Source organism: Pavona decussata, unplaced genomic scaffold (genome assembly GCF_977016875.1).
Source record: "Pavona decussata unplaced genomic scaffold, jaPavDecu1.1 SCAFFOLD_64, whole genome shotgun sequence".
Taxonomy (NCBI): domain Eukaryota; kingdom Metazoa; phylum Cnidaria; class Anthozoa; order Scleractinia; family Agariciidae; genus Pavona; species Pavona decussata.
The window spans coordinates 895876-919568 of record NW_028145484.1 but is presented as its reverse complement, the minus strand read 5'-3'; the positions used below and the strand labels follow the sequence as shown (position 1 = coordinate 919568).

The 23693-nt window shown below is 40.4% G+C and overlaps 1 pseudogene across 1 annotated transcript in view; it reads right to left on the bottom strand.

Moving 5' to 3' along the window:
• Positions 1 to 23487, bottom strand: part of LOC146478304 (uncharacterized) — a 172558-nt pseudogene extending 149071 nt beyond the window's left edge. Inside the window, exons 1-5 of the transcript XR_014865066.1 lie at positions 23210 to 23487; positions 21882 to 21962; positions 14845 to 14925; positions 8099 to 8967; positions 4080 to 7325 (exon numbers count right to left, since the gene is read on the bottom strand). The product of XR_014865066.1 is annotated as an uncharacterized LOC146478304 (transcript). The remainder of the gene's footprint in view (positions 1 to 4079; positions 7326 to 8098; positions 8968 to 14844; positions 14926 to 21881; positions 21963 to 23209) is intronic.
• Between the last annotated feature and the right edge of the window lie 206 nt (positions 23488 to 23693).

Genomic DNA, 23693 nt, shown 5'->3' with positions numbered 1-23693 from the left:
TCTGTAATTCAGGCAACTGCCTGATTTATTTAACAAAATACCATGTTGCGTTAACATTTTTTACATTTGTTTAACTGTTTATGAATTTATTTGCTGCTAGTGCCTTTCTTTCTCCTTCAAAAAAAAAATCTTACTTTCCCCGAAAAAAAAAACAATGACTGAGGCAAGTGCCTCGGTTTGCCTCATACTGGTTACGGCCCTGCAAAGAATATACCCCGTTGCACGTGTACTCAAATTACCCACTTGCCCGTCATTGCCTTTCCGTGTCATAATGTCTACGCCAGACGGCCGGGTAGAGGTTTTACTGAATATAAGGTGCATCATCAAAGGCTATCATCTTTGCCGTTTTGTGGTGAACGTCGGTGAAGTGTTCACTGCACAGTTTACAGTTGTGAACCATCGTGGACAGCTCGGCCACCTACAGTCCGAGCTTGTGGATCGCTTTGGGCACTACATGCAGATATTACTGTTTTAGTGAATTTTTTTTATTATTATTAAAACCGTAACAAACAATCCGGGCAATCAAATATGAAATTATTCAAAACACACACATTGTTATTTCGGTGTACTGTTCTCATAATATTATTGCATTTGCTCCTTTTGCTACCAGAATTTTTCTGTAAAGGCATGATTTCAACCACTTTCCGTCTTTTGAAGTCGATAGATTTTCTCATGGAACAAACTTTTAATTTGTCAAAAAAAACAACCCGGATTCTTGTGGACGGGGCGTTAAAGTTAAAGAAAAAGAAAAGAGTATTGTTCTCCCCTTATAGCATTAAAATGAAATGTGTTTACAATTACTGCGTACAAAGTTGTGTTTTCTATGCGTCGATTCCGGTTCCGTCAATCTGCAACCAATTGATACCAATCGATACCAATTTATCTATCGATTGGTATTGACAATCGATACCAATTGATAACCACACGAATCTTCGCCATCGATTGGTCATCGATTATCAATATCAATCGATTAATTGATATTGATTGATATCGATTATCGATTCCATCGATTGGATACCCGGGGTAAAAGTGGTTTGAAGGCTCTGCAAGAATGCTAAAAGTCAATGAAAGTGCTGACAACGAAAGAGCTTGACAAACACCGGAGACAATGAACACTTGGCTGCAAAAAACAGGGTGGGTACTCTTTGCGGCAACTGGAATTGTAGACTGCAAAACAGTCGTATTTTTCTTTTTTTTTCTCTTAAATCGCTGAACCCGCTAAGCGTCTCTCCCAAAGCGTTTCTCGCACTCTCTGTTTATACACTCGCTCCAAACCCAATGACCAACCTAAAATATACGACGGTTTTGCGGTATACTGGAATTGAAAGTTACCCTTCTTTAAAAGCAATCAACCAGACTTGTAACTGATTGCTCCCAGAAGCGAAACTGGTTCCGAAAATCTTTGTGGTCTGAGGAAAATTTTGTTTAAGTTAGCCGTGGCGTCTCGGAAAATTCCTGGGCTAAGACCTCAACGATGATGATCTTTATCTCGGTTTTAAATAATCGTTACCTGTGGACAACAAATCGAAAAAGTACACAAGGCCTACTCTTTCGTTAATGCAAGTAATAGCCTCTGATCTAACTTTTACATGCAGGAATTTCGAACCTTGAGGAAATAACCCATTTTTTGACTGATACGCCTTTTGGCCAGCTTGAATGTATGGTAGTTAACTGTTGTCTCAGAGGCGCATAAATGGAAGTAAAGGGGAAATTAGAAGGATGAGCAACACAATTGACATATGAAGGAGTCCCACTTCTCTGCGATCAGAGATCTCTCCGATTAAGAGGATAATTTGGCTCAATCATTGACAAACAAAATGAGCGAGCGGACAAAAATCGGACCGATTGATAAAAATCTGTGGCGTGCCGGCAGTGAAACAGATTTTTTTTTAATCAGGCCTACTTTCACCAACGCTACGCCAACAGAAAAAAAAGAAATTGGCCGAGAACTTGTAACGTGTAGATTGGCTCATACGATCGAACCTACCAATGGGGTTGGTAAATTAGGACGCGTAAAGGCGCTGTTTCACCAGGCAAGTTTTCTTGCAACTTGCCTCGCAATTTTGTTGCACGAATCGTTGCCTAGTATGGCATGCCCTGAAATGAGCATGTCTCGTAATATTCTGTTGCTGAGACAGTTACCAAAAGTAGAACTCGGTTCTATTTCGGGCAATGGTGATTGCATCAAAAACATTTCAAGACAAGTTCATTTCAGGGCATGTTACACGACGCTACGTTTGGTGCAACTTGTGTGGTAACGGTGTAAAGAAACTGGGAGACAAGTTGCAAGCCGAATTGCCAAGTGTAACACTGCCTTAAAATTAGCTTTGACTCGCGCCGGTTTCAAACGACGTGACAATCCCTCTATGCGCAGGGACCAGAAGGGTTCATTTTGAGTCTGTAGATCAACACCAGCTTGTAAATATTCCAATGAATGTTATTTAACAATAAATTTGTACAGTCATAAAGATTATGTTAGGCTCGACTGAACAGGTCTCGGCGAGGTATCAAGAAGTATCCTAGTAGTTTTATACATCAAGTGAAAATTTGATAAGCATATATAAGTATAAACACGACTATGTATAAGAAAAACGTTTACAACAAAACTGACGAAAGACAAAAGCATCAACTCAATGCGTTGCACTTAAAATTTAGCTCCGTGCGTGCACTCCATCCAGTAAAGACAATTACCTTTGACGAGGAACGACGATCGTAGATATGTATGCAACTTGAACAGCTGTGATATAAATTAAAGCCTAAAAAGAAATTTGAATTTGAAATCTGCCCGCTATCTCTTCGATATTGGTGCAGTTTTGTCATCTTTCATGGATTCTAATCCCGTTGAAACCTGATTTTCCTTTTTCTTTTCTTTTTTTTTTTTTTGGTTTGTTTGTTTGGTTGTTTTACTGCTCAAATTGCCTTCCTCACTGCGATGGCCTTCCCTCTCTTTAAATCTTCCATCCGCTTTTGAAATGTGTTCCTCATATATTCACCCTGAATTTTATACTATTTTATCGACAATTTTATACAATAAGTTTATAAATAAAACAGGCACAAACGCAGTGATAGAACGGGGTAAAATAAGGACAAGAAAAACGTAAGGGAAGGTTCTTGGAAACTCCACCGGCTGCTCTGAAAAATTAAAAACAAACTACAGTCGATCAAGGTACGCTAGAGGGGCGAGTACATGAGCCGGGCAGGCTCGGTTTGCCGCGATGGCATGGCTTAATTTTACTTTTCTTAATTAATCATTTTGTCTGATTATTTTTAACACACAAATAGCCAGTTCCTTCATTTCACACATGTAAATTGAAATATGTACTTTTCGATGATAAATTTCGTTGTAGTGCGAAAATTTGTCGTGAAAAAATGTTGCCCGGTCTTTTAGGGGAAAGCTCAATTCTCGTATAATTTGTTGTGATTAACAGACATGCCGAGTTGTCGAGCCGGCTAACCGGGCCAGCCCAGCTCATGTAACCGGCCCCTTAGAGTGTTCGAAAAACTGAATAATAAAGAATCTGTCACACAGCCTGCGCATACAGCCGCCTCTCGTCACAAGCAACGGTTTTTAAATAAGTGAAGAAGAAAACCATAGTAGTTGCTCTGCTCCAATCACTGCACAATCAAGCAACAACAGGAACCAATCCACCGCACAGAAAAAGATGGCGAATGTACATTTTAACCACAATACCTTGCAAACTTAGCACAGCCATCAGTCCGAGGGGCGGCGGAAATGGCTCGACGAAAGTTTTCGTCGCGCCATTTCCGCGCCGAGAACTGATGCACATAAAAATCGACATTTCTTGGCGAAATTACTGCTTGTACTAACAAAAATTGTGTATGCTGCGTTCGAGGTTTTTAGCACCTGTTATAGAACCCTTTTTTCTTTGCGTTTCAATCGTTTCTTCGGTTTTGGTTTGCTAAGAATTATGTGCCAGTTGTAATCTTTTTCGGTAAGGTGCGTTGAAATCCTAAGCAAATACATGTAAGTAACTCACAATTGATTTCACTTTTACATCAGAGTGGCGAAAAGTTTGTAAAACAACAACAACGTAGTGTAACAAACCCAAGAAACTAACTTTGACTTTCCGACACTCCGGTGAAAGCGAATTTAACAAAATTTGACCTGAATTGTGTTAACTTCAGTTCCAGATTACTATCAACTGTCTTTGCATGTTCTTCTCCAAACAGTTTTCTACTAACATCTAATGCGTGCTGGTGTGACTGGAGAGCAGAGGTGTAGTCACCAAGCTGACGTTGTATGATCCCGAGTGAAAGGTAACTACCAGCTGTGTCTGCATGTTCTTCTCCAAACAGTTTTCTTCTAACATCTAAGGCGTGCTGATGTGACTGAAGAGCAGACGTGTCGTCACGAAGCCAATACTGTGTGGTCCCGAGTGAATGATAACTATCGGCGGTCTTTGCATGTTCTTCTCCAAACAGTTTTCTTCTAACATCTAACGCGTGCTGATGTGACTGAAGAGCAGACGTGTAGTCTCGAAGCAAATACTGTGTGGTCCCGAGTGAATGATAACTATCGGCGGTCTTTGCATGTTCTTCTCCAAACAGTTTTCTTCTAACATCTAACGCCTGCTGCTTTGACTGGAGTGCAGAGGTGTAGTCACCAAGCGCATGCTGTGTGATCCCGAGTGAATGGTAACTATCAGCGGTGTTTGCATGTTCTTCTCCAAACAGTTTTCTTCTAACATCTAACGCATGCTGGTCTGACTGGAGTGCAGAGTTGTAGTCACCAAGCTGATAGTGTGTGAATCCGAGTGCGTAGTAACTATCAGCTGTCCTTGCGTGTTCTTGTCCAAACAGTTTTCTTCTAACATCTAACGCCTGCTGGAATGACTGGAGAGCAGAGGTGTAGTGACCTAGCTGAAATTGTGTCCCCCCGAGTGAATCGTAACTTTTATCGATGTTCACAAATCCTTCTCCAAACAGTTTTCTTCTAACATCTAACGCGTGCTGGAATGACTGGAGAGCAGAGGTGTAGTCACCAAGCTCATGTTGCGTGATCCCGAGTGAATAGTAATTGTAAGCTGTGCTTGCGTGTTCTTTTCCAAATAACTCTAGCATCATTTCTAGCGAATGTAATTTTTCCTTTAGAGCCTCCAGATAGCTTTCTTTATGGTGGTGAAACTCAGCAAGATCCAAGTAACAGTTAGCTAGTGCCTCACTATGTAGTTGATAAAAAGTTGCTGTGGTTTCCTTACGTTCGGAGGAACATTCCTCGCTGTGATTATATTGCTTTAGTGCTGTCTCAAGAAAACTGATTCTTTCTTTGTACAGTTTTATTGGGTCTTCAGTTTGGATACAGTGCCCTGTAGCTACGAGTTCGACAATGCGATGGAAATTGAACAGACCGGGTGACACTAGTTCCTGCTTGTCGACTTCGTTCAGTATTTGGAACACAGCACTATCTAAATACGTCTTCGTATCAGTGTCAATAAAATTCTTTGCTGCTTTGCTGACAAGATAGATGACTTCTAGTTTAAGTGGCTGATTAAGAAGAACGCTGGTATCTCTTTGAGGGTTCGTTTCATTTTCGGTCGTTTCTTTTCCTTGTTTCTCCGGTGGGGGAATAACAAGTAGCTGTGTGTCTCCAGCCAGTCTGCATTCGTTCTGTGCCAGGCTGAAAAACTTGGTGGAGTTTGTCACGTTCGTTTGAAATTTGTAGAAAGAAGCAAGGATCTGGAAAACGACAGCTCTGAGGATGATTTGCTCCGGAGTTCCATGCATTAAAGGAAAGGCCTCAAGTAAGCAGTGAATTCCATCTTCTGTTTTTCCGTTAACAATTTGGCAGATTCCTAAGTAGCACAAACGTTTGCCCTCTTCCACGGAAACTGAACTGGACGAGATTTGCATGTTTTTCGCGTCAGAAAGCTGCTGCATATTTCCGGTAGCACTCACTTTCGCTGCATCTATAAAACAACTGGAAACAAGTAATTGCCTGTAGTACTCACGTTCGCCAAGGTTATCTGCAGCCTGTAAAGCTTTGTGGAAAATATCGTAAAAGTTATTTAGCTCAGTATAACTCCAAAATAAGGATGCTAAAAAGATCTCCGCCTTAACCAAGACTTGAAAAACACTCGAAGCTGTCCTGGGATCTAAAATACCCTCTAAAAGGCTTGTAAGAATAATATGTTTATCTTCGTAGAATGCTATAAATGCTGCCATGGAGTGACCAGTAAGAAACTGATCGTTCAGCTTCTCGAAGAGGGAAACGTAAAACGCATTGAAGCGGGATTTTGAGTTTAGAACCGTTTCTTTCATTTCTTGTTCCCCCTTCTCTCTTGCAAACGATTGAATGAGCTTGTGCATTGAGAATGCCCCGAGGTTTGTACTTGAATCGAGAAGGGATTTCCTCAGGAGGCTTTGTAATATCTTCTTGGCATCGACAATTCTTGTCTCTCCTAAGACAGCTGCAGCGACCTCGATAGTGAAATTTGAAGGAAGAATGCACAAGGAAACTAGCGCCTCTTTTTCTTTTGAGGAGAGTCTCTGGAAAGAGGAGTCAAAAAGAAATTGCAGTCGGTGATTGGTCGGATAATCTGGGTTGTCTAACATCTTCAAGATCCTTTCTGTTGAAGACTCCATAAAATCGTTAAGAAACTGACTTGGTTGATCACTGTCTCCGGAAATTAAGGAACATAACAACCTTATGGCCAAAGGTACATGTCCACAGATTTGCGAAATTCGTCTGCAGTCGCAGGTGTTAACAGCTGGAAGCAATGCGTGAACTAGGGATTGAGAAGAAGATTCATTCAAAGGTCGTATTCTTACCGACTCGTGGCCTTGAAAATTCAAGTTCATAAATTGGAAGGACTCCCTTGTTGTTACAATGAATGTCACCTTTTCATTTCGCCGAACTATTTCTTCCAGAAGTTGAATGACGTCTTCTTTCACTTTCGGCAAGCCACTTTCTAATACGTCATCAGCATTATCAAGAATAACTACGAAGGGATCTAAAATTTCGCCAACATGTTGGCAGAGCTCGTCATCCAGGGATAGCGGCTGAACCGATGCCTGATCATCTGTGGCAAATTGCCTGACCAGGCTAAGAAGCTTTGATGTTATATCTTCTTTTGACTGAAGTCCTCGCAATGAGAGAAAATAGACGGGCAGTCCTTGTGATTTGAGATCATGTCCCACTGCAATTGCAACCGAGGTTTTTCCGAATCCCGGTGAACCCCAGACTGACACGATTCTGGTCGATTCGGAAGCAACGTGACCAACGATATCCTGACACTCTGTTTGGCGTCCAGTGAAATTAGGAACCATTGGAGGAAGGCAAGATCTTGTCAGCGATGCTTTCGCACCTTTACAGACAAAAAAAAAACCAGTTTTATGGCAGTTTTGTTTAAAACCCGGTCCATCTCTTTCTCTCTGTGTGTGGCTTCCTTGCACCACTCTCTTTACTGATTTAATGGTACGCGATCTTTGAAGTAAACTAGGGTTAATTTCTGACACTAGTCATGTAATATAAAAAGCAAACCAAAGATATTTCGTCAATTCTGTTCTTAAACTGAGCAAAAACAGCATCGGCAATAGGACAAGGATTTTAAGGTCATTTTTGTAATTCCAGGTTCAGTGAAGGGTAAAAGTTTCATTTGACTACAACTACCAGAAGGCATTTAGTTTTCATTTTCCAACTCATATTTTGCAATCAGAATGTGGAGGAAATAACACTATCTCTGATTAGAATGAGAAATTCATGAGAGATTCTTATTATTGTGGTGAACGACGTCATTATCACAGTCCCGTTTCAATGGTAAGAAGGGCCAAACCAGTTCCCAGGCTCTTAGGCGTAAATATGTTGTGCTCGTCTGTAAGAGGCAAAGAACGAGAGGAAAGGGTTTTTGCGTTTTGGTTACTAGGGTAAAGTGCACTGTCCGTGATAAGGAGGTTTCCGTATTATACAGGTATCAGTAACCAAGGTAACGTTTACCTGTGTCCCTGAGCCTCGTTTCCAGGATACCGTTTTTCCCCTAAAAAACTACAAGGTTGGAAACGAGCTTAGACTAAGTGTTAAGTTTTCTATCAAAATATTCCTTGAATGTTCTTATTCCCTTTGACGCTGGAATGTCCTTACCTGAAGTCTTCAACTGAGCATCGCGTTCATCTTGCGCCTGTCTTAGCTCGTCAATCTTTTGTTCCAACATTGCGATGTCTCTTTTGCTTGCTGTGTCGTCTTCCTGATTCAGCTTAATGGCAGCTGCCAATGCTTTCAAATCGCCGATGTCATCGGTTATACCCTCGAGAAACATGATGTACTTTCGAAACTCTTCTCTGATACCTTGTTCCAATTTATGGACTTCATTTGTTGGAAAGTCCGACTCGGTCAAACTTCCAATGGCATCAATCACAGCCGTCGCAACTCCAAGAGCTTTGAACGCATCTTTAGCATGTTGCACACGTTGATCAAATGTTATTTTGTCCATCTCTGAGCTTGGCAAATGGCAAAGTGCATTTCTCAGCAGTCGAAGTTGATCAACCGCAAGTGCAAAGGTTTCAGCATTGTTTGCAACCGGGCTCACCACGGATGCATGAAAACGTCCACGAGGTACACCACGAGGCTTTACGTACAAATCACTGAGTGGTCTGCGGCGACCTGAGCTATCTGGTAAGGCGAAGGACTGCGCAAAGATGGTGGCCTGGAATAAGGCAGTGCAATCCCATTCATTGTAAGACAGGTGTGTAGGAACTTTGGTTGTACGACCCTCTGTGGACACGAACAGATTTCTCACAGCAATGGAGTCATCCCAGAGCTGGAATCCCGGGCTATGTCCATAGGTGTTGTCCCACATGGTTTTGAAAGTCTGACGTAACGCTTTAGGGAATTCATTTAAAACGAGGGATGAAAACTTGAAGTAATTTAATTCTTCGTCTCGATAAGGCCTCAACGCCATCTCTCATCAACATGTGTTACAAATGATACGGATCCACCTGGACTTGAATTAACTGAAACCAATGATACCAGAGAATAACTTGTGGCAAATGCCCACTGAAAGGCGCAATTCTTATAAATGCTTCAAAATCAAGCCGACGCTAGCCCAAAAGGGAAGTGTTTAAACTTTTTTTAATCCAATCAGAGAGGGAAGGGCTTGCTCTTTTGATCATAAACCTCTTTATTCTAAAACAAGACGCTGTGGGAGCGTTTACTTGGGCGCCGTTGTATTAGGAGTATCTCAGCTCAGTCTTTGGTGACAGGTGAACGATAAAAGATTCGCTGAGAGTCTAAGGCATCATATTTGCGATAAACGTGATGTAGTTCGACCGAAAATGTCACGCAAACAAAATAAAACATTACTCTCTTTAATACTAAACACGTCGGATTTTGTAAAAATGAGGTGCATCTAAGATAATCATGGATTTTAGCGACAAAGGAGTATTTGCGGTTCCAGTGGTAATGATAAATTTTGGCGACAGAGAGGTATTTGTGCGAATACCTTTCCACCCTGATACCCTTTTTTTCTGGGCTTGTTCCAGCTTCCAAAATGTCACGCAGAACGTGCAATATGACACGCGTGCAAAAAGACATGTGTTCTATATGGGACGCGTGCGGATAACACAAATCCGATTTACAGAAAGTTAACTCAACGAATCTATTTCATGATCACTGGAATAGGACAGAACTTTAATGACAAAATCAAAGCGCTCTGTGAGTGACCAAAGAATGAACTATTTCAAATTATGTCTACAGTTATTTGTTTATTAAACACGCAAAAAAGAAAATAAACTTCACTCGCACTGGAAAGTAACGCAAAGGTCGAAGTGTACGTTCATTCTTTTAGTGGTTTTGCGTGATTGCCAATGGACAAAATATCATGACACAAAAGAGAGTGTTTCCAGGATTTAAAAGGGCTTTAAATGAAAGAAGCTGGGTTTATAAAGTAGAAAGCCACTGCAGCTCCCGTGGCGATTGAATAACAAGCAGAAACCGTCCAGTTTTCCTTCCAAGAACCACCGAAAATATTTTCTTTCTGAATGCCGCGTCGCCCGATGAAACTTGATACACGTGAACGATTTTGGTTGCCTAGCACGTGACCGATTTCTTCCCGGTGTTTTCAGCGCGGCAATTCCTTTCTGCATCCAAACGACGGCTTCTGTCAACGTTTTGTAACATCGGAAGGGGCTTTCAGTTTTGCTAAAGCCCGGGTGCTAAAGTTGCTATTTTGGCTTTATCCAACGTAAAAATAAAAATGCGTTTAGCGTTGCGGTACTCAGTTGTTGTTGGTATGAATATGCAAATTTCCGGCGTTTACGTTTGTTCCAATGAATCGATCATATCGCTAACACTCGACTCCGAAGGAAAGATTTTTTTTTCAGATTCTACGTTTAGCGTGTCAATTTGACGTGCCCGTGCGTTCACCCTTTTCCCTGTTTTCCCGCGACGATCACATTTTGGTTTTATCCAAGTGAACGTAAATAAAGAAATTAATTCGTCAAGCGTTGATTGTCACTGTGTATTAGCAAACTTTCAGTGTTTACATTTGTTCTGGTGAATAGATCTTATCGCTCACACTGGACCCCGAATGAAATTTATTTTCGAAGCTTTAGTTTTAGTTTCCTACTTTACCCTAAGCCTTTCACCCACGGAATGGTCTTGAATCTTTAAAGTTAATTGAACGTTTTCTTTTTTATATTGCAGCCAGAGAAATGAAATTTTTTGCTCGGCTGTATGTAAATTCAGTGTTTACGGCCTGATCTTATCGATTACGTTCGACACCGAATGGGGATTTATCGAGAAGAGCCAAAAGAGCGTCTGAGATTAATTGAAGTCGAACTTTTGGAAAATATCCGTCCTGACGGGAAAGTTGCCCCTTAGTTTCGTTCAATGGAAGGAGTTAGCAGACAACACACATACTAGCTATTTTCTTTTAAGAATACGATATTCGTTGTGTTGATTTTACGTCCTTGTTTTTTGTCACGTAATGGCGGCTTATGATGAATACATGCAGACTCGCAGACTCGGCCAGCATGTAGCGCACGCGCAGTAGATCACTGCGTTTTGGCGTAGACGAAGAAATCCTATTTTATACCTTGGCGCTCCGCCCAAGTAATAAGAGAGCTTTTTATAGTCTGAAATGTCAGCCGTCTCCTCCCCCTGCCTTTTCACGGTTTATGTCGCCCTCTTCTTGATTGCGTGGGGAGGGATGGAAGGGGTAAACACGATTAACATTACTGTAAATGTATGACATCTTTTCGGCCTAATTCTAATTTCCCGAGGTCTAAACAGTGGACGAAACAGAAGAGAAAGACGGCGTTTTAGATCACGATTCGCCGAACAGTACGTGATGAGCATAGATTCGGAACAGAAAAATCCAATATCCAGTAAAAGCGAGAAGGTAGGCGACGGTGCTGGCCAAATTCCATCGTTGGATCGCGTGGCCAATTTTCTTCTTGGAACGGTTTGTCGATCCGGGAGAAGTGGAACCTATTTGCTTCAATAATAGAATTGTTTTTCATTAGATCTGATTTGCTGTTTGCCACTTACACTCGACTTGTGCCAATTTTTTTAAATGGCTTTCAAAAAGCCTTCGAAAAAAACCTGGAAACGCTCTCTTTTGAGTCACAATGATTTGACTACTTAAAAGACTTTTTTCTTGAGTGTGAATACGGCCGCGGTAAATAACAATAAGCTTAAATTCCAATAAATTATGCCGCATTTTCAAAGCAAAAGGATTTAATTTGTTTGGACTAATCCCCTTTTCAGACGCTTTGAGATGCTTTCCGGCTCTGCTCAAAGTTTTTTCTTTAAATTAGTACCATCGCCAACTCATACGTCGAAATTTTCACGTTCGCGCCTCTCCAGAAAATAACTTCTCAAGCCTTTTCGGTAGTCTGCCAACGTTGCTGGCTCACATTCTTCGCCGAAAGTTCCTTTTTTGGTGTCTCTTATCCCTACAAAAAAGCGCTTCAAGAGCTCTTCTGCGTTGTCGTTCATGGTCTGTCAATTTGATCTACTTGTCAGAGCTAAAGCGCAAGCGCCGAACAGCAGACTCGCTAGTTTTTACAGTGTTCTTCGCCGCTTGGTTTATTTCAAATTTTAAATCTCCAAGGCATCTTAACTAGGATAATGATGCTCGTTTTTCGTTTTTGGGTACTAGTATGGTTGGTTTTTTTTTATTCATGCTTCTGGTTGTGAGGTTTATTTATCACTGTTTTCATGTTGTTGTTTATCACGGCGCGGCGGTAATTAACAAATTTTTAATAAAATTTGCTTGTAAAATCTTTAAACCTACTAGCTCGTCTAGTTCATCAATGGTAGATACTTTATGGACTATAAATTTTTGCATTTTCTTTGTTTTGACGAAAAAATTAAAGCCAAAAATTCAAATAACCCTCTCCGAGAAAAAATTTCGCGTACGGATATTACCATGGCTACAGTTTGACTGAAGGAAGAATTTCGCTTTTAATCAGCACACGATTTGTACTTTATCCGTTTACTCTCTTCAACAAAATGTTTTTATCGCGATAAAAAACTAAATTCGATTTTGAGACGACATTACGGCTTTGTAATGACGGCGTTGGGAGAAAATATATGCCGTATTGGGCGGAGTCGCGAATATTCTCCCAACTAGCTCCGTCGCTTCGCGACTCCGCCCAATATGGAATATATATTCTCCCAACTAGCCGTCATTGTAAGCCATAATGTCGTCTTAAAATCGATTTTAGTTTATAGAAGTTTATTTTTTTTTTTGCGCGCGCGTTAAGCAAATGACTTTAGACACAATCCGAATATCATTTCATTCACCTGTTCAATCCACGAGTTGGTTCGTAGAGAAAGGAATAATTATTGACAAGAAAAAAGGAAATCGAAAGAAGGCCTGCTCTTTACCAATGCCAACGCACAGATCAAAGATCGAATGAATAACTTTACGCCCACTAGCCTTTCAAAGAAAGGCCTCCACCGTACTTACTGATTCGCTAATGGTAGCTTCAATAGCTTCAGCTCTGAGAGATGTTCGGTAGAGATGCGTTGACTGGTGTGCAGGATAACTGCAACGTAAACGAAGTGATTCACTCAAGCGCATTGTAAGTGTCTTTCAAACTCTTGAGAAATACAAAAAATGTGGCGTGATTCTCTCAGGTATTGTTTCAGTTCTCTGATTAGGGGGTTTCCCTTAGTTTCCTGCACTAACCTTGATCTGTGATGGGTATGGACTGAGTAAAATAGCAATGCTGTGACCCAAACTATTATGGAAACAATTTGCACAAATCAAATGCTCAGAGTCGAGGTAGAACTTGAAATAGTTATGTAGCACGTGTCACGTGTAGCCAGTTCGAGTTCTCTAAGGCCCCGTTCAGACTAGGTGCCCGTTTCCGGTTCTCGGGCACGGGCACTAGTCTGAACAGAGCTTTTTGTCGGTGCCCGAGCAAAAATCTGGGTACGTTCCTGGGCACGCGCACTGGTGTGAACAGAATTTTGTCAGTTCCAAGGTTTTTTCCTCATGCCTGCTTACGATACACTGAGCAAACATATATACTAATCAACTGCACTACCCGCCTAGATTAGCCTATGCTATTTGCGGGCTAGTGCATTCTTGCCTTACCTTCGTGAAAAATGTGCTTTAATAAATTGAATTAATAAATTGAACAAAATGGCGGGCGCTAAATTGGCGAAGGGGAACACGATTGCTCCCTGGGCAAAGGGGCTGAACAAAGTCCTTTTTAATGTCCGGGTAGAGTTCTGGCACGGGCACCTAGTCTGAACAGGACCTAAGACTGAGGAAGACAGTGCATATTTTTCCCTGTGTTGCTTGGCCACAGCCGATGCAGAGCGCTAGAAATTTCCTAAATTTAGGTATGCTCCAAGTAGCCACAGTGTACATTATTAAGGTCTATTAAAGATTCCCCTTCAAGAATTCGATGAAACGACACGAATCAAAGATTGAAATACCCTATCTGGCGTCCAGTAGCTCTCATGCAAAACTATGAACCATATGTTGAATATTCCGATCACCTCAAAACTTGTGAAAGATGTCAGCAATACCTCCAGCGATAGTTCAAGCTCAAACAAAATATCCGTTCATAAACGACGACTGAAATGTAGGGGAAGCAATGTGAACTGACCTGTAATACATACCCCCCTCTTTCTGAAGGGGTTTCCCCCATTCTTAGAAAAACAGGAAGAGGGAAATGCCAAACATTTTAGGGTAGTGACGCATTTGAAGATGCTATTGAATTACTTGACTTACTTGGGTAAAGTGTCAAAAACGGTGTTTGTTTAGTTTACAGACTTTGCACGTTCTCGCGTGGATTCTAATCTTCCTTTCGCTTTTTTAAAACCCCTTAAGCCCCAACAGAGATCAGCATTAAATTCCTCCTTGTGATATCATACTTATTGGCAACCCCTGAGGTCAGAAGAATTAAGGATATGATCACCCAAGGTGAATTTTCTTGATATTTTAATAACGTCTCCCCAGTACTTTCACAAGAAGTATGGGGACAAGATAGGAGAATTTGTTCTTTAATATTATTGGTTAAAGGGTTAAACGCGTCATGTAAAAGGCAGATCGTCATCAGTACGGTTATTATAAACTAATTCAATTCTGATCAAAATGTAACTCATAATTTTAAGGGACAAATAATCTCTTTCCCAAATTCATTATTCAAAATATATTTTGAAACAATTTAATTTGCTTACTAATATTGTGGGTTACTGAACTCAGCATAAAAAACGCAAACAGCGTAGATGCATACAGTTCCTTCCATTCACAGCAAATGACAGTACCACGCTTTTATATATTACGACTGACTCGATCAAACAGATTGGTTGGCCAAACAATATCCTTTACTGTAATTTAGTTTAATGTATATATATACCCAACTTACGTTACAAGAGGAGTCTCATGAAGAAGAATGATCTACATTCCAACACGTATCGTGCCTCGTTTGTTTGCTCTGGAACTGAAACTAAATCATCAAATGTCGTGGGTCAGAAATCGAAAGGAAGTGTTTATTATCTGGCGGCACTTGAGAGCCCCTTCTTGTCAGCGAATCGCCCGGGAGGGGGAGGGGGTCAATAAACTATTGAACACTGAATGCATTAACCGATTCAAAGCTCATTTGGGTCGCTCAATCTCGCTCCAATCCCGACCGATTTTTCGTGATCTTCTTGTCCACTTCGAAGCTTGTCAGACTACTAATCTGCAGAACTATTACATTTGAGGATGGATGCAAATTTATGAAGGGAAATTTACCAGTTAATCGAGGCTATGCTTTCTTCCGAAAGCTTTAAAACCTTTGGCAAGTAACTATAATATCTGCTGGGGTGAAGAACAAAGGGAGCTTTAGTAAGAGACAGCAAACCGGGAAATGCCTCTCGACTCTTACTGACTATGCGTAAAACAAAAAAAAAACCTAAAAAGAAGCCTCGCTGAGTACAGAATATTTTCTCTAAATTATCAGCCAAGATGGCTGGCTAGAAGACAGTAGACTTTCCTGTAATCACAGAACAATTCCAGTTCATCTTTCTCCTTTTTCATTGTCCTGAATTTCCATTTCCTCTGATTCTCAACGAATGCAACAATCTGCGTGTCCAAAATCCTCGAACGAATTCGTTTTCTGTCGAGTCGGTTGTTTTAGAATAAGGTTTTATTCGCTTTTACAAACTGCCCACCAGATGCGAGGAAGGACGTTGATAAATCTATCAAAATAGGTACTTGTTCAGGAATAATGTACCGTGGCAGGCGGAAACAGCTCACGCAATTTTCAACTCGGAACTCAGACAACAAGACTGCAACATTTCATGGAGCCACCCTGCGTTGTTTGATCATAGTCGATCCAGAGTGCTAGAAATTTTCTAGATTTAGGCATGCATCAAGTATAATATTCAGTAAAAATTCCCTTTAAAAATTCGATGAAACGACACGAATCAAAGATTGAATTACCCTATCTGGCGTCCAGTAGCTTTCATGCAAAACTATGAACCATATGTTAAATATTCCGATTACCTCAAAACTTGTAAAAGATGTCAGCAATACCTCAACCGATAGCTCAACCTCAAACGAATGTCCGTTCATGAACGACTACTGAAATGCAGTGGAAGAAATGTGAACTGACTTGTAATACATACCACCCCTCTTACTGAGGGGGTTTCCCCGATTCTCAGAAAAACAGGAAGAGGGAAATGCCAAACATTTTAGGGCAGTGACGAATTTGAAGATGTTGGGAAAAATCACATGACGTGTCAAAAACGGTCTTTGTTTAGTTTACAGACTTTCCACATTCTCGCGTGCATTCTAATCTTCATTTCGCTTTTTAAAACCCTTTAAGAGCGGATGTCTGTAAATATCAACCAGAGGTGTGCAATAGCGAAAAATTCAAAATTCTCAAAAAAATTCACAACATAGCCCACGGTAAACTATTACAAGAAATACATGTTTTACTTCGATCCGATAATTATTTTTGATGTGAGGCTATGATCTTGAATTCACCGCTCCTGGTCCGGGTTTTCGGTGTCTGACACCAAATGTTGCGAAGACCTTGTTTTAAAAATCAAACCAGTTTTGTTCCAAACGAAAAACATCCAGTCTGATAAAGTACATAATTATGAACATCATGAATGGTATCTTGCTCATTTGAAGTGAAAATTAAATATTTAGGAGATTTTTCAATATTTACAATTTTTTAAGCGATTTCTCGTGATGCCAAATTGACAAATTTGCGAGGCTAAAATCATCAACTGGTACATGGCGTTGAGGATAAAGATTTACACCACGTGAAAGAGCATCATTTCTTCTTATAAAATCCGCTTTCAAAACTATGGGCAACACAGAAGAAAATTTTTGAGGCCGCGAATTACAAGTAGTACTTTACTGAAATTTGAGCTTTTCCCGTTGCTAAAACTCAGATAAACACAACATGAAAACGTTTCAAGCAACAATGGTTTATTAATTCTTGCTACAGGGCACTGCCTGTGCATGACCTATGCTTGTGAGACTATTTTCCTTGGTTTTCTATCCTTAAGGGGCAGTGTCAAAAGATTTTAGCGGAGTTCAAAAGCCGTACACGGGTCAGCTTACGTTGTCAACCGGTCGCAATGGAATATAATGAAACCAGGACTTCTTTCATTCAATCTTACTTTGAAAAAAATGGAGCAAATAGCTAAGAGTGCTATATAATTCATACCTTTGAGCGGCCACACTGGATGTTTAAGAAATATGGGACATCAGTAAAGGAAACATCGTAACACCTTACTGGCCTTTTTATACATTTGGTCACAAAGATTGTGTTACATACACACCGGTAGACCGCTGACCTTGCACTTACGCACGCCCTTGTCCACGGGATAGAAATCGATGTTTCGTCCAGCTAGACCCCAAAGACAATTAATTATATAATCAGTTCAAACTGAGATTACGGTTTTGGGTTACCACAATTGTATCTGGTTGCGTCTACACTCGCGCAGTTGTTTTGATTTTTGATAAAGTTTTTCAAATTTCAGTCTAAAGTAGCCTGCGAATACAGCCGCCTCTCATCGCTCCCGTCCCCGAGGGGCGTTTCGCGAGGCTACCATGAATGCTACTCAAGGAGGGTTAAAAGCAATGTGACTGTCTAGTTCATCTGGATAAGACCCAATTTTCAATTTATTGTTCACACAAATTGTCTGTTGTATGATAGTTTTCATACGATAAAAGATAGTTCATCCATCAGTAATGGAATTTGAGCAGACAAAGTATGGTTTCTTTTGGCCTTAATGGGTCAAAGTAAGAACACGATCCAACAAGATCATGTTGCCTGAATATATGGTGCTATGCTCTGAATTTTTAGAGTACTTGCGAAAGCCGACAGGCACTAATATCGAGGTCATCTTGTGGATAAGTCTAGATTGCACAAATGTGATGCCCCGATCTCCCTTCGTTTGCTTGAAATGATTAGCTGCCCAACTTGGTGGGACCGGTGCAGAATCGGTTTAGGCAGCGCCGTCTGATGCCATAAGCATCTCGATGTCTTGAGCAAATAGACCTGATTAGATGGCTGTCATCGATTTCGAAGATATCAAGGGAAATTTTGCCCTGAAGTTTAGTCAGTTAGTTTTGTCACTTTGTAGAACTGGCTTTACAGCCAAAGGAGCGTAAAAATAAAAAAAATAAATAAATAACTTTTATTTACCCTCGGCAGTGTTTATAGCACAAGTGCTAGTGGGGCCGAGCATTAAACTTCATAAAGAAATAATAGCGTAGCTGTGCCGTCCAGGCTGTGAAACCCTGGCCCTCTTTCTGACAAAAATTGCTCCCCCTACGCTCCTCCCTTATTCCTACTGACAATGTACTGTGGTCGACTGTAGCAGGTGTGAGTCGTACTGCAGGAAATATTGGGGAAAATAGGGACGACAGCGGTGACGCAACCCCGTTTCCCTCCTCGCTCTTACCCCGCCGCCTCCCCACTAAGCTCCCCATTCTTTACGTCGGGAAACTGTAACAGTGACAAAGCACAGGGCCAAATAACTTTAAAAAATAATCACTAAAAATCGTAAATGTGTGTGGATGTAATAACCAGTAATTCAAAATCAAATTGCAAGCGTTATTAAAGGTAATTCCCAGTAGTTTTGCGTTACATTAATTCGATACCTGCTTTGCCTGCGAGAAGCTCCGCCTCATTTTTCAGTGTTCAGTCAGCAAACCCCGTGGCCCTTAGATAGTTTCGAATGTCTGTTGTACAATTCCTGATTGGAATACATTGGGTATTCGCTGGATTTCCAACACTTTGTCCACATTGTCCTCCAACAATCGAGGCATACTCACACAATACCATTTCGGCTCAATTTGTTTGAACGCCGTGAAACCAGAATCGAGCATTAAAGTTGGATTGCAGAGCAAAATAAACAAACTGAAGCGATCTGAATACCAACGTGGGCTAACTGCACGTTTAGAAAGTTCAGTGACAGAAAATACAGCTCACAAGTAAATCGCAGTTACAGTTTGTATCGAAGGGGCAGTGAAAAATTACACTTGGCACGCGCCCGGGGGGTACCATTCGAGCAGAGGCCCTTTGATCTTCCTAGATTAGTCGAAGGGCCGCTGCTCGCAGGGTACCCGGGGTGAACCTTTATATAAAAATTGACGGGGGTGATCGTAGCTTTCGGGGGTTAAAATTCGTGGTTTGGTACCTGTCAAAGGTATGGCGGTACCTTTTAGCCAGTTTTAGGGTATTCTCGGTTTTCACGTGACGTCACCAAATTCTAGAATTCAAAACTGGGAGGCCTACAAAATTTTTACCTTCATTCAAGGAAAGATTACCTAAAAATATGTCTGTTCACAATTTCTTAGCTCGATGTCGTGCTTCCTTTTGAAAATAGAACAGTTTCAATTTCCGAGTTTCCATCGTGCGTGACATAAGGAAGACGGCCGTGACAGAGCTTTTCCGTATCTTAAAAATGACTCTTCGGGTGATTTTCAGCATTCTAAACAATTTAAGTTTGAGGAGAAATATTAATCTAAACATTCGAAAATTCACAAGGGCAAACAAACCTCTTTTCTGGCAAAAGTGAACTCCAGATGTTTTTTCGTATTTCCGGCCTCCATGTTTGTGCCCCTCAGAGGGACACAAACATGGCGTCTCCATACTAAGCTCTATAAATTTATGTGGAACATTTTTTCAAATAACTCGAGTACGGAATGCCGCACAGACCTGACACTTGGACAGATGCCTTATTTATTTATCCTCTATACCATGTCAATTTCTTGACTTCATTCATGGAATGGTTTGGATTTTTTTTTTTCAATGGCGTGACAGTGAAAACCGCCGAGAATTGAGCGAAAACATATAAGAGAAAGTTATTATAAATATCAGTCAACTGTCACTAAGCGTATTCATTTTAGAATTGGTACCACTAAGTGGGAAAATTATACAGACCACGGCTACAAAACAAATTCTGGTACCTTTTAGTGGTACTTTTTTAAAATTCTATGACGATCAACTCGTCAATTTGATATAGGAGTCCCCCTCCCCCTGGGGGCAAATGGTCTGCGCCAACTGTAACGCAATCTCTGCCGTTAAACGTATTTTTAAATCGCGGCAAAATGCATGTATCGTTCCTGATTGATGTGATGGTTTCTACAATGTACAGAAAGCTCGCTAAAAAGGTATGAATTACGTAGCACTTGTAGCTATTGTTTCATTTGTTCTAAAGTAAGATTCAATACAAAACATTCTGGTCCGAATTCAAAACGTTGACTACGTAAACTGACCTTTGTGACCTTTATACGCTTTTGAACTCGGGGTCTAATAAAACTGCTACAATCTTTTGTGCCTGCCCGAAATGATTAAAAACCATGGAAAGTAATATTATGAACGTGGGCCATAACCTATAGCAAGTACCAACAAACAATTGTTGTTTGAAACGTTTTCATGTTGTGTTTATCTGAGTTTTATTGCATCGGAATGCCGTGACAGAAAAGTTCAAATTTCACTAAAGTACTACTTGTAATTCGCGGCCTCAAAAATCTCCTTTTGTGTTGCCCATAGTTTTGAAAACGGATTTTATAAGAAGAAATGATGCTCTTTCACGTGGTGTAAATCTTTATCCTCAACGCCATGTACCAGTTGATGATTTTAGCCTCGCAAATTTGTCAATTTGGCATCACGAGAAATCGCTTAAAAAATTGTAAATATTGAAAAATCTCCTAAATATTTAATTTTCACTTCAGATGAGTAAGATACCATTCATGATGTTCATAATTATGTACTTTATCAGACTGGATGTTTTTTGCTTGGAACAAAACTGGTTTGATTTTTAAAACAAGGTCTTCGCAACATTTGGTGTCAGACACCGAAAACCCGGACCAGGAGCGGTGAATTCAAGATCATAGCCTCACATCAAAAATAATTATCGGATCGAAGTAAAACATGTATTTCTTGCAATAGTTTACCGTGGGCTATGTTGTGAATTTTTTTGAGAATTTTGAATTTTTCGCTATTGCACGCCTCTGGTTGATATTTACAGACATCCGCTCTTAAGCCCTAACAGGGATCAACATCAAATTTCTCCTTGTATTATCATACTTATTGACAACCCCTGAGGTCATGAGAATTAAGGATATGATCACCAAAGGTGAATTTTCTTGATATCTTAATAACTTCTCCTCAGTACTTTTACAAGAAGTATGGAGACAAGATAGGAGAATTTGTTCTTTGATGTTATTGGTTAAAGGGTTAAACGCGTCATGTAAAGGCAGATCGTCGCCAGTACGGTTATTATAAAAGATTTCAATTCTGACCAAAATTTGGAACTAAAGTGCGAGTCGTGTACTCTGAAATGCTTGATTCCCTTTACAAAACGTACAAAATGTGGCGTGACTACTTCTGAAATTTATGCAGTCAGTTAAAAGGCCGGGAGAGGGGGTGTCCCTTACTCATCGAAAATAAAAGATTATCCTTCGGCCATGAGGTAAATGAACAGTTGTAAATATAATGATAATGGAAGGGAAAACCAATGAAAAGAAGCCTCCCCTATCCAGTGTTCCTGGTTTTAAAATTTTAAAAATTAACAACAAGTAATAACAACAACTAATAATTATATGATAAGGTCATGCATGGGCTTTAACAAAAACAACCATTAAATTTCAGAGTACTGGATGACAAAAGCCTCCCCTCGCTTTCAGCACGACACACGCACATATTACTCATAGTTTTAAGGGAAACATAATCTCTTTCTCAAATTCATTATTCAAATTACTAATGTTTTGACTTACTGAACTCAGCATAAAAAATAACGCAAATGGCGTAGACGCATACAGTTCCTTTCATTCACATCAAATGACAGTACCACGCTTATTACAACTGACACGATCAAACAGATTGGTTGGCCAAACAATATCCTTAGTTTACTGTAATTTGATTTTTAAAATGTATATTACCCAACTTACGTTACAAGAGGAGTCTCTTGAAGAAGAATGATCTACATTCCAACACGTATCGTGCTTCGTTTGTTTGTTCTGGAACTGAAACTAAATCATCAAAGGTCGTGGGTCAGAAAGGAAGTATTTATTATCTTGCGGCATTTGAGAGCCCCTAATCTTGTCAGCGAAACGCCCAGGAGGGGGAGGGGGTCGATAAATTATTGCGATCACAAGGGTGCTCCTCGTACCTTTTTGGAAAACTATATATATATTTCACATCCAAGAGTGAACTGAAGGGGGCCAAAAATATGAAGGGAAACCTTATAACTCTTGTGTCCCTGTTTAAAAACAGGCTAGCAAGAAAAATCTGCCAGTCAAACACTGAATGCATGAACCGAGTCGGAGCTCATTTGGGTCGCTCAATCTCGCTCCAATCCCAACCGATTTTTCGTGATCTTCTTGTCCACTTCGAAGCTTGTCAGACTACTAATCTGTAGAACTATTACGTTTGACGATGGATGCAAATTCATAAAGGGAAATTTACCAGTTAAACGAGGCTATGCTTTCTTCCAAATGCTTCAAAACCTTTGGCAAGTAACTATAATATCTGCGGAGTGCCCTGTCCCACCCTAAGCCCCCTTGCTGGGGTGAAGAACAAAGGGAGCTTTAGTAAGAGACAGCAAACCGGGAAATGCCTCTCGACTCTTACTGACTATAAGTAAAACGAAAAACCCTAAAAAGAAGCCTCGCTGAATACAGAATATTTTCACTAAATTATCAGACAAGATGGCTGGCTAGAAGACTGTAGACTTTCCTGTAATCACAGAACAATTCCAGTTCATCATTCTCCTTTTTCATTGTCTGAATTTCCATTTCCTCTGCTTCTCAACGAATGCAACAATCTCCTTGTTCAAAATGCTCGAATGAAATCGTTTTCTGTCGAGTTGATTGATTTTGAATAAGGTTTTATTCGCTTTTACAAACTGCCAACCAGATGCGAGAAAGGACTTTGATAAATCTATCAAAAAAGGTACTTAATTAGGGGGTCTAATTAAGAATAAGGTGCCGTGGATTCCAAACAGGCGTAAACAGCTCACCCAATTTTCAACACGGAACTCAGACAACAAGACTGCAACGTACCTTTCATGGAGCCACCCTGCGTTGTTTGGCCATAGTCGATGCAGAATGCTAGAAATTTTCTAGATTTAGGCATGCACCAAGTATAATATTAAAAATTTCCCTTCAAGAATTCGATGAAACGACACGAATCAAAGATTGAATTACCCCATCTGGCGTCCAGTAGCTTTCATGCAAAACTGCAAAACTATAAACAATATGTTAAATATGCTGATTACCTCAAAACTTGTGAAAGATGTCAGCAATACCTCCACCGATAGCTCAAACTCAAACGAATGTCCGTTCATGAACGACTTCTGTAATGCAGTGGAAGAAATGTGAAATGTGAAGTGACCTGTAATACATACCAGTTACACCCCTCTTACTGAGGGGGTTTCCCCGATTCTTAGAAAAACAGGAAGAGGGAAATGCCAAACATTTTAGGGCAGTGACGAATTTGAAGATGTTGGGAAAAATCACATGACGTGTCAAAAACGGTGTTTGTTTAGTTAATAGACTTTCCCAGGAGCTTATGACCCGACTTTCCACATTCTCGCGTGCATTCTAATCTTCATTTCGCTTTTTAAAACCCTTTAAGCCCTAACTGGGATCAGCATTAAATTTTTCCTTGTAATATCATTTACTTATTGACTACCCCTGAGATCATAAGGAGGAATTAAGGATATGTTAACCCAAGGTGAATTTTCTTGATATTTTAATAAC